Raw genomic sequence first — 10,092 nt, 5'->3', positions numbered from 1 at the left:
CTTGGAACTGATCAAACAGGTTGTCGATCCTCGAAAGCGGATACTTATTCTTCATGGTCAACTTATTTAGTTACCGATAATCGATGCACATCCTCATGGTGCTATCCTTTTTCTTAACAAACAAAATCGGTGCCCCTATGGAGACACACTAGGACGGATGAATCCAAGGTCCAAAAGTTCTTGAAGTTGAGCCTTAAGCTCTGTAAGCTCTTTTGATGCCATACTGTAGGGAATGATGGACACAGGAGCTATACTCGGAAGAAGCTCAATCCCAAACTCAACCTCTTGATTCGGAGGTAAACCCGGTAACTCTTCCGAAAAATCCTTTATAGTTCTAATATCCCCAATAGAAGAGTCCCTAGAAGCAAACACACTGACGTAAGCCAAATACGCCACACACCCTTTTCGAACCAGTTTCTCAACAAGAGTGGAGACCACATTGGAGAAATAATCTCGACGCTCGCAGATCACAACCACTTCCTTATCATCCTCAATCCTCAAAATGACCCTCTTTGTTGTGCAGTCCAAACTAGCTTGATGCTTAACCAACCGATCCATGCCCAGAATTAAGTCAAACTCCCCAAACGGAAGCTCCATCAAATTTGCCAAAAAAATAATCCTTCGCACCTCTAACAAAACATCCCTATAGAGCTTACTAACCAGAACAGACTGCCCCAATGGACTCAGTACAGTAACCTTACTAGAAGTGCTCTCAACATAAACCCCCAAGTTTTCACATACAAAGCTAGCTACATATGGATGTGTAGAACCTATGTTTATAGGAGCAGTATAAGGTACATCATAAATTAAGAACGTACCGATGATAACATCTAGAGCATCTCTATCCTCTCAGCGTCGAGCAGCATAAACAAGTGCAGGCTGCCTCGCCTCTGTCTGATTAGCACCTCTACCGATGCTCTTTGTTTGCTGCCCAAACCATTACCACCCCTAGCCGCTCCAGGCCCCTTTGAGGCTAAGGGTGTTCAGTCGGTTAACCGACCCCAAAATACCATTAATCGAATTAACTGACCCTTCAAAAATTTTAACAGTTAACTGAGCCAAAATTTTTTCAAAAACATTATCCGAACTAATATTTTTTGGTTAATTTGACCAGTTAACCGAATTAACTGAAAAGTATTTTTTTTATTTTTGGTTAAAATAAGTATAAAATTAACCGAATTAACCGAATCAACTTTCTACAATCAAAGCTTTCGGCAAGACAATCCCAACATCTAGTAACTACAATCAGATAACTCTAAGTCTATGCTTTATTTTCTATTTAACAATCAAAAAAGATGATAGAATAAAATGTCAAACATTAGGGATTTTTTTATGATATTGTCCACATTATGGATCACAATTAGCCAAGTCAGTAAGTAGTACCAACTTGCTTGATGAATGAGAAACCTATAGTATCTTTACTCCTCTTCTCGACTAGCATTTTTTACCTACAGAGAAATCAAAAGTTAGAGCAAAACTACATTATTTTAGGCAATGTTTCAAACACAAAGCAATCAAATCTTCAAATATGACTCACCAGCCATCTAGGAGACTTTGGAATGTAGAATAGAAAAGGGAGTTGTACAAGACTCAAAATTATACCTATGCATAAAATCAACCCCCCAAAAGTTAAGTTTAGATTGCAATTCTAATACAGTTCACATGGCAATAAAGTTTGGAAGTTACCGATTAGATATTGAATCACTAAATAATTAGAAACATTACATAAGTCTTTGAACCACTACATAATTAAAAACATTACATAAGTCTTGAAATTAACACATAATTGAAATATAAGTCTTTAATATTCTCCATCTGTATCCATTTCTTCTCTCCAAAAGATCTCCATTTGCATTAAACCTATAAAAAATATGTGCAAAAAATTAGCATATAATAGAAATATATGCATTTTAAAATATCAAATAATATAAATAAATGAATAGATTATAAGTTAACAAGAATAAGATAGTAAGCATACCCTTCAATTCACAAAAGCTCATGAATTTAAGGTAGGCTCTGATGCATTCAAAGAAAAGTCCAAACATTGAATCAATTAAATAAGTAAAAGCGACATGGTAAAAAAATTGAAACTATTAAAATAAAACAATAAATATACCATTTTCAATCTTGTCAAGCTCTTGGATTTGTTCTTCAATCTTTTTGATGTCTTCTTGTGATGATGATTTTCGAATCCAATCTTGAGTACACACTAGAGCTTGTACTATTTTAGGAGTTAAAAAACTCCTATATTGATCAAGCACACGTCCCCTAGTGCTAAGTGCAGACTCTGAAGCAACCGTAGAAACCGGTATAGCTAACACATCTCTGGCCATTTTTTGAAACAGTGGGAAATCTAGGGCTGTTAACTTTCCACCATAATAAAATATCAAAATCTTCAACAAATTCTTCATTAGCATCAGCTAGATATTTATCCAACTCAGATGTTTTATCCTCACAACCATTTTTCAACTCACGCTTTTTATACAAAGCTTGCATTCACCTTTTCATTTTTTGTTGTGGTTCACTGAGAAAAACCTGTGTTAGCACACTCGATTGGCTACAAGTACTATGAAGTGGAGGCTTATACTCATCAAACAATTCATACAAAGATTCCTTCATTTTTTGCATTATTTCACAAGCTTTTTCAGAATTAGACATTTCACTAGGTGCAAATTCAAGATACTTTAGTTTTTGTCTAGGATCTAAAACACAAGCAACAAAAATAAGCAAATTCATCTTATCAATATCACCCCAATACTTATCATACTTCTCTTTCATCTTGATGGCCATAACATTGAAATCAATGTTACTATTTAATTGAGCATCTCGTAAAAGAATATCAATTTCAGAAAGCTCATCAAAAAAATTATTGGACGTGACATATTAAGTGCCAAATATACGCAAAGTGACTTCATAAAAGTGTTCCAAAAAATCCCTCAAGTTTCTAACATTAGCCCAATCATCCACACTAGGCCAACCCTCTTTCCTTTCAATTTTAGCCTTAAAGTTTGTATCTTGCCCCTCAAATCTCTTAAAAGCTCTCTCAAAGTTCTGAGCAGTGTCTAACATTAAGTAGGTCGAGTTCAACCTAGTACAAACATCAAGACACAACATCTTCTTGCACCCTATCTTTTCCACCACAACACACTCCTTAAACTTTTTTAATCTAGCTGGAGATTGTCTCACATATCTAATAGCCCCCTAACACGTTCAACAAATTTATTCATTTCCTTTAAGCCTTCAACAACAATCAAATTCACAATGTGTACCATGCATCTTATATGAAGATATTTACCATTTTCAACTAAACCCCCTCGAGTGTTAAATTTCTTTCTTAAATAACAAATAGCAACATCATTTGAACTTGTATTATCAATAGTAAAAGTAAACAATTTATCAATCCCCCAATTCAACAAGCATTTCTCAATCACCATCCCAATGGACTCACCTTTATGACTAGAAATTGGGCAAAAGTTTACAATTTTTTTATTCAATTTCCAATCGCTATCAATAAAGTGAGTAGTGATACACAAATAATTAACTCTTTGCAAAGAAGTCCATGTGTCAATAGTCAAACAACTCTAGAACAAGAACTTTTCAAAAGTTGTTTTATGTTGACCCTTTCATCTAAATACAATTGATAAACATCCCTAGTCATAGTAGTTCGTGAAGGACTATGAAACCTAGGACAAGCCACAAACATAAATTTCTTAAATACTTCACTTTCAACAAACTTGAAAGGTAATTCATCAATCACAATCATTTGTGCTAATCCTTTCCTATATGCTTCTTGATCAAATCTCCAAGTTGAAAGATGCTCTTCCCCCCTTCTACTCCCTTTCTAGGTAAAACTAGTTGTCCTTGACTAATGTCAACAACATTACTAGGATTTTTCTTACATGAACCAATATGATATTTCAATGACCCTGTACCATTTTTTTCATATCACAACAAAATTCCTTTTGACAATAATTACATTTAACCTTACTTGCACCTTCACTATTAACAATCTTAGTGAAGTGAGACCAAAATTTTGACCTTTGAGGAGTGGCTTTTCTTTTCCCAATAGTCCCCTTTATTTGGCTTGAAGCTCCAACTCCCTAATTTTCAAAATCTATCAAAGCAGGAGGTGTAACACTACCCTCAATAGATGTTGGCTCGGTGGACCTTCTGCAAGAAAAAAATCATATAATAAATGAAAATAAATTTATAATATTAAACATATTTTGAGAGTAGGCTTATAGAGCTTAATCATTTGTATCGAAAATGCTAAGAAAAAAACAAAACAAAATTGAAAGTTGTTTGGGTTAGAAAAAGTAGAAATCAAAATTTATTGAGATTATGGTTTAATTTTTAATTAATGGATATAAGTTATATTAGGCTAATTCATGAGAAAATTTAGCATTTACCGACCCCGATTAAAGAAAGAAAAGAGTGACTGTCTGTCACTATATTCTGGGGTATTATTATTTTTCCTCCTTATGAATAAAATAAATAGAAACAAAATTACGTATACTTATAGCAGTAGCACTTCTCATGTAATCACGTGGGTTGGGAATTTTTGTTCAATAGGTTAGGCATGAAAATAAAGGAAAATAATTGATATAAATGATAAACCTACAGCTAAAACTTAGTTTATTGGTGCATGAAAATACTAATAGTTTCTTGAGGAACCAATGTAAATAAAAAATAATTGTTATATTGGATAGGAAATTACCCAGTTAGCTATGTTCTACAAAGTAGAAAGAAAAAAATGGTCTTCCATCAAGAATTTGTAGAATTAATAAATTAAGAAAAATAATGTAACATATCATAATATTGATACAAGTTGGTTTATATCCATTCATCTCTTTAGTTGTATATTGGTCTAAGAAGAATGTTGCAGCTAACTAGTAGAACAGATGTGGCATGTATAACATTTAATTCAAAGATGCACAAATGAAACTAACAATCAAGAATTTAAGGGAAACAAAACAACCCCAGCTCATAAATAAATACTAAAATTCCAACTCCAAGTAGCATGTATCAGCATCAACATTATTTTAACATTCCCTACTCATGCTAGTTCAATGAACTTTTTACTTCTAAAATTGCACAGCACATTTGCCCCATCACTTTCCCTCGTGACAAGACTCTCTAGCATCCTAAAAAACTAGACTTAATTGATCAACTTAGGTCTTAACTAACCCAACCAAACTAACTTCAACACCAATCAGTTAAAAATGTTAAACCAAACTAAGTTCAACAAAGATGATAGCCATGAAAATCCAACAAAATTTTTGAAAAACATGGATGCAAAATGCAATTCATGATAACCCCAGAAAAGTTCAAACAAAACCCAACATTATGAAAGCTTTCAACTGTAGTGGAATATTATTGCCTACCTCAACTCACCGTCACCGGTGATGGCGACCTAGTAGACGCTGGACAGAAGGTGGTTGGCCTAACAAAGAGGGAGATTGCAATTAGGAATTTAAAGGTTAGGTTTTTTTTTGTTTCTGTGTCGTGACTGTTATCTCTTATTCTCTTTTACTTTTAAGAGTTTTAGTTTTTTATTTTTTTATTTTATTTATTAAATTACATGTAATTTTTATGATTGGGTTGGGTGGGGTACTTGGGCTTATATATATTAAATTGGGTTTGTGTTGGATTGGGTTTGGGTGAATAGTGGGCCTATTTATATATTATAATTTTATTTATTAATTTTTTCGGTTAAACCGAAAAATTTAGTTAACTGACTGATTTCGAACTGAATTAACCGTTAATTGAAAACTCAAAAAATTATTAACCAGCCCTTAACCAAATTAATTCGGTTAATCAACCGATTAACCGAATTCGGACGGTTAACCGAATTTTTTCAATTTTACCCAAATTTTGCACACCCCTATCTGAGGCTGCACAGAACCCGGAGCTGAAGCTTGCATTAGATCTGCCCACTATGGACAGTCTCTAATACGGTGCTCTAATGACCTATACCTCAAACAAGCCCCAATCCTCCTCTAACACTCACCCGAATAGCGCCTACCATAGTCATTGCATGACTGAATCCCTGTAGGAGTAGCAAGGAACCCTACTCTAATCGGCCCATCAAATCTAGCCTTTTTCTTAGAACTCTGCACAAAATTAGAGGGCTCTAAATCCCTCTTATTCTTGCCTCTCTGTTTGTCCCTATTGTAACGCCCTGAATTTTGGGCCTAGAAGTTTAAAGATTTGAGCATAAGAGCAGTGAGGAGGCAGCACATAAGTGATTAGTTGTGCACTTTAGTGACAAGAATGGACCTATTGGTCTGGTGGTGGAGTGAGTGTTAGTAAAGTTCAAGGTTCTGGGTTTGAGTCCTTTGGAGCGCATTTCGGGAGAATCTTATTAGTTGGTTTTGCTTTTGGTTAATAATAATAAATCTTGTTATTATTTATTTAACTATTATATTTTTTTGAAAAAAAAGAAGTTTTACTTTATTTTTGAGTTACATGTTCTCCCTCTCCCTCTCTATTTTTTTTTTCTTTTTGCTCTTTGCTTTTTACAAAAATGGTTTATTTGTGGATTTGGGAATCTCGCGCCTCTGTCGTCTTCTCCGATCACAAATAGGTGTGAGATTCGAACTGTAACTACGCTATTTCTATTTGTCTATTTAATTTGCAAACTCTCTATTCGACTTTTCTTGACTATAGGCCAACCCGTTCGTTTTGGGTTTTTAGTCGATGTAAGAGATGGGGATCATCGCTTTCTGATATGTGTTGATAGGGCAAAGGTTAGGGACGATTCTAGTGGCTGAAACGATGAATTAGGGCTATTTTAGGGTGGTTTCATGATCACCCCAACGGCGACACAGCACGCGGTAATGTGGATTTGGGAACTAGGGTTTCGGGCCAAATTGGGTGCCACACAGCCTGGCCACATGGCCGTGTGGCTAATTTGGGGATTTTGTCAAAATTCACATGGCTGTGTCCTTTGGGCACATGGGCGTATGGGTTTGGGAATTAGGGTTTCAAAGATTTGGAGTCACACAGCCTGGTCACACCATCGTGTGGTTGATTTGGGGATTTAGGGATCCCACATATGCGTGTGTTTTGGAACATACGGCCGTGTATAGTGGGCACACGGGCATGTAAGACCCTCACATGGCCGTGTCTGCCCTGCACCTTATTTTAGTGAAATTGGAAAGTGAGTTACACGACTTGTTTACACGGCCGTGTCCTTACTTCACACGAGCGTATGCCTCTTTCACATCGCTGGAGCATACGAGCGTGTGGCCATATCTCGCCAAACTTGAATTTTAGGTCAAATTTAAGTGTAATTGCAACTCTCTGTGTTCCAACCCTCAACTAAGCCATACTGAGGATAACTATGACTCTGATCTAGGCTTGATATGTGTGTCATTTTTTATTGGTTGTGTGATAAGCTTGATACTGAATTTGAGTTATGAGTGTGCACATGTATGCCTTTGTAACTGACTGATGGGATGTGAATGTTTGCTTCTGATTAATTATCTGAGACTGGTATTTTGATTGTGTACATCTGGCTGTATACATGCATACATATGCATAAACTATTTTGGGTGGGATTTTGAAGAGAAGGAAGATTGAGATTGACTGAACTTGTAGCTGATCTGCTGGTTATGAGACCCTAATACCTAGAGGGTCATGGGCGGTCCCAATACCCTGAGGGTTGCGGATAATGCGGATGGTCATTGTTTCCAAGCAACCCGAGATGACATCATAACGGTATAGCGGACTACCGCATTGCACTGTACCGTATGTATGTTAGCTACGCTACGTACCACCATCTGGTCTACTAGTTAATACTACATGTTTGTACTACGGTTTACCGCATTGCACTGTACAGCTTATAAGCTAGCTTTGCTCGTAATATTCGTGATTGGTAGTTTATCTGCATACTGATAACCCCAATACCCAGAGGGTCGTGGGCAGTCCCAATACCCAAAGGGTCATAGACAATCCTAATAGCCATCATTGCCGGGCAACCCAGGATGACATCAATTGGAGTGTAGGGTTGGATGGGCCTTACAAGGTCCTGAGTGGAGTGATTGGTGGGACGAGCTTAAAGCTCTTATGAGGAGTGTTGGGGGACGGAGAGGTGTGTTGGCTAGATGGGTGGGTTTCTCGTAACTCAATTGCATTCATATGCATCATATTGACTGTTTGGTCGATTTGTCTGATTGACTGTTCGATTGAAAGGCGCTTGCGCCTATGACAATTTTGTAGACTTTGACTGTAACTGTCTGACTAGTTAATTACTGTGACTGTTGAGAATTACTATTGCTACTTTGTCTGAATGGTACGTGAGACTGTGTGTGTCTGGTTGACCCATATGACTATAAAGTATGTATGGTGGGTGTTTGTTTTTGGGCAGATTCGCTCAACGGTCATTTGTTTGTAAGTATGTTCTGCTTCTGAACTGCTTCTAGTTTTCAGTTTCCATTTCTGTAGTTTAACTGGTTTGATCTCACACTGAGCTTGAGTAGCTCACCCCTCTTCTATTTCCCCTTTCAGGTACAGTTCTGGATTCTATTAATGGGCTTAGTACGCGGAGGTCTCAGACAACTTCGGCAAATTGGAATATCAGTTTGTGTTTTCTAGTTTTAATCTTATATTTGGTTTTCGAACTGTAAACTTTTATAATACTGTGGTACAAATTCTATTTTGGATTTTCATACTTGCAATTATTCTGGTTATTTTTAAACTACACTATAACTTCTATCTTAGTTTTAAACTTCACTACAACGGTTCGGTTTTTACTTAATAAGGTTTGAATGTTCTTAACTTGTAAAGTGATTATTTATTTGAAATTTCTCACGATCACTTCGGTGGTCAATGTAGCATCCCGAATTCGGTCTAGACTTCTAGTCCATGTTTGGGGTGTTACACCTATTTTGGCACTCCACGTGCTTAACATCCTCATTGATCTTTGCCTTCTCAACCAGGACAACAAACTCTCACTCCCTCTGTGGAGCAATTAGTACACTCAAACTGTCTCTTAACCCATCCTCAAATTGAACACACCTCTCGTACTCAAGCGCTACCATGCCTCAGCCGTAGTAGCTCAATCTAAAAACTTCAGCCTGATACTCACCAAAGATCTATCCCCTTGCATGAGATTCATGAACTCACGCCTAAGAGCATCCACATAGCTCACTCTTACATACTTACTCTGAAAAGTGGTCTTGAAGAAATCCTAGGTCAGATGATCAGGCTGAGTACCTTCTTCAACCGTTAACCACCACTAGTATGCCTCATTGCGAAGTAGGGAGACTGCACTCTTAAATTTCTACTCAAGAGTACAGTCCAGGTCGTTCATAATCCTCTTAGTGGCCAGCTACACTAGGGGCGACTCCAGTGACACCCTTAAACAGCTCAGCACCATTAGACTGGAGTCATTCAGTTACCGACCCACGACCTTCAACTCTAGAATGGGATCCAGCGACCCTCTCCAAAATCCTTAGTATGGCCTGGAATCGTGCGTCACCCCCAGTTGAATGACTTTGAGACGTAGTCTTAGTAGCAGGTGAAACTGGTGTCTTACTCGTATCTAGAGGTGGCATACTACCAGTGAAGAAGACTCTGCTTGAGCCCCTACAGCCTCTACCACGAGCACAAATACCACGTCCGTGAATTCCACGAACGCTCATTGTGTAATTCGAATTTTATCTACATTACAAAGTTTTATGCATCAGTTCCAATTATTTATTAGCAGATGTTTTATGCATAATTTATCAGGAGTTCAGAGATGTTTTCAGAAGTTTCAGTCTCTAACTATTTCAGTACAGTTTCAGAAAGTACTAACCATAGTATTTCAAAACAGTTTAATTTAAGTACAGAGATACTTACTTGGATCGACGCCGGAGACTCGGTGTACTACATACTTTCTCAATTATCCAAATCATTTAAAAACCAATTCTTTTTGGAACCCAAAATTCACAATTGAGTTTTGAAACTTGGCTCTAATAACACAAAATGTACTATCCCAACACACCATGTGGGGTTAAAAACACCCACCTATCCCTACACACCATATTGTGTCGTACAACACGTATTAGATATAGTGCAGCAAAGTTGCCAGATAATAGGCGATGA

At 37.0% G+C, this 10,092-nt stretch overlaps 1 long non-coding RNA gene across 1 annotated transcript; it reads right to left on the bottom strand.

Annotated features, from left to right (window-relative positions):
• Positions 1-1,720: 1,720 nt before the first annotated feature.
• Positions 1,721-2,255, bottom strand: LOC121209903 (uncharacterized). The gene is made up of 2 exons (XR_005905077.1): positions 2,117-2,255; positions 1,721-1,860 (listed from the first exon to the last, which is right to left on the bottom strand). It is a non-coding gene; the product is annotated as an uncharacterized lncRNA (long non-coding RNA).
• Positions 2,256-10,092: the final 7,837 nt, after the last annotated feature.

Source organism: Gossypium hirsutum, chromosome A11, assembly GCF_007990345.1.
Source record: "Gossypium hirsutum isolate 1008001.06 chromosome A11, Gossypium_hirsutum_v2.1, whole genome shotgun sequence".
Classification (NCBI taxonomy): Eukaryota; Viridiplantae; Streptophyta; class Magnoliopsida; order Malvales; family Malvaceae; genus Gossypium; species Gossypium hirsutum.
The sequence above is the reverse complement of the archived record's forward strand: the minus strand, read 5'-3'. Positions and strand labels throughout refer to the sequence as shown.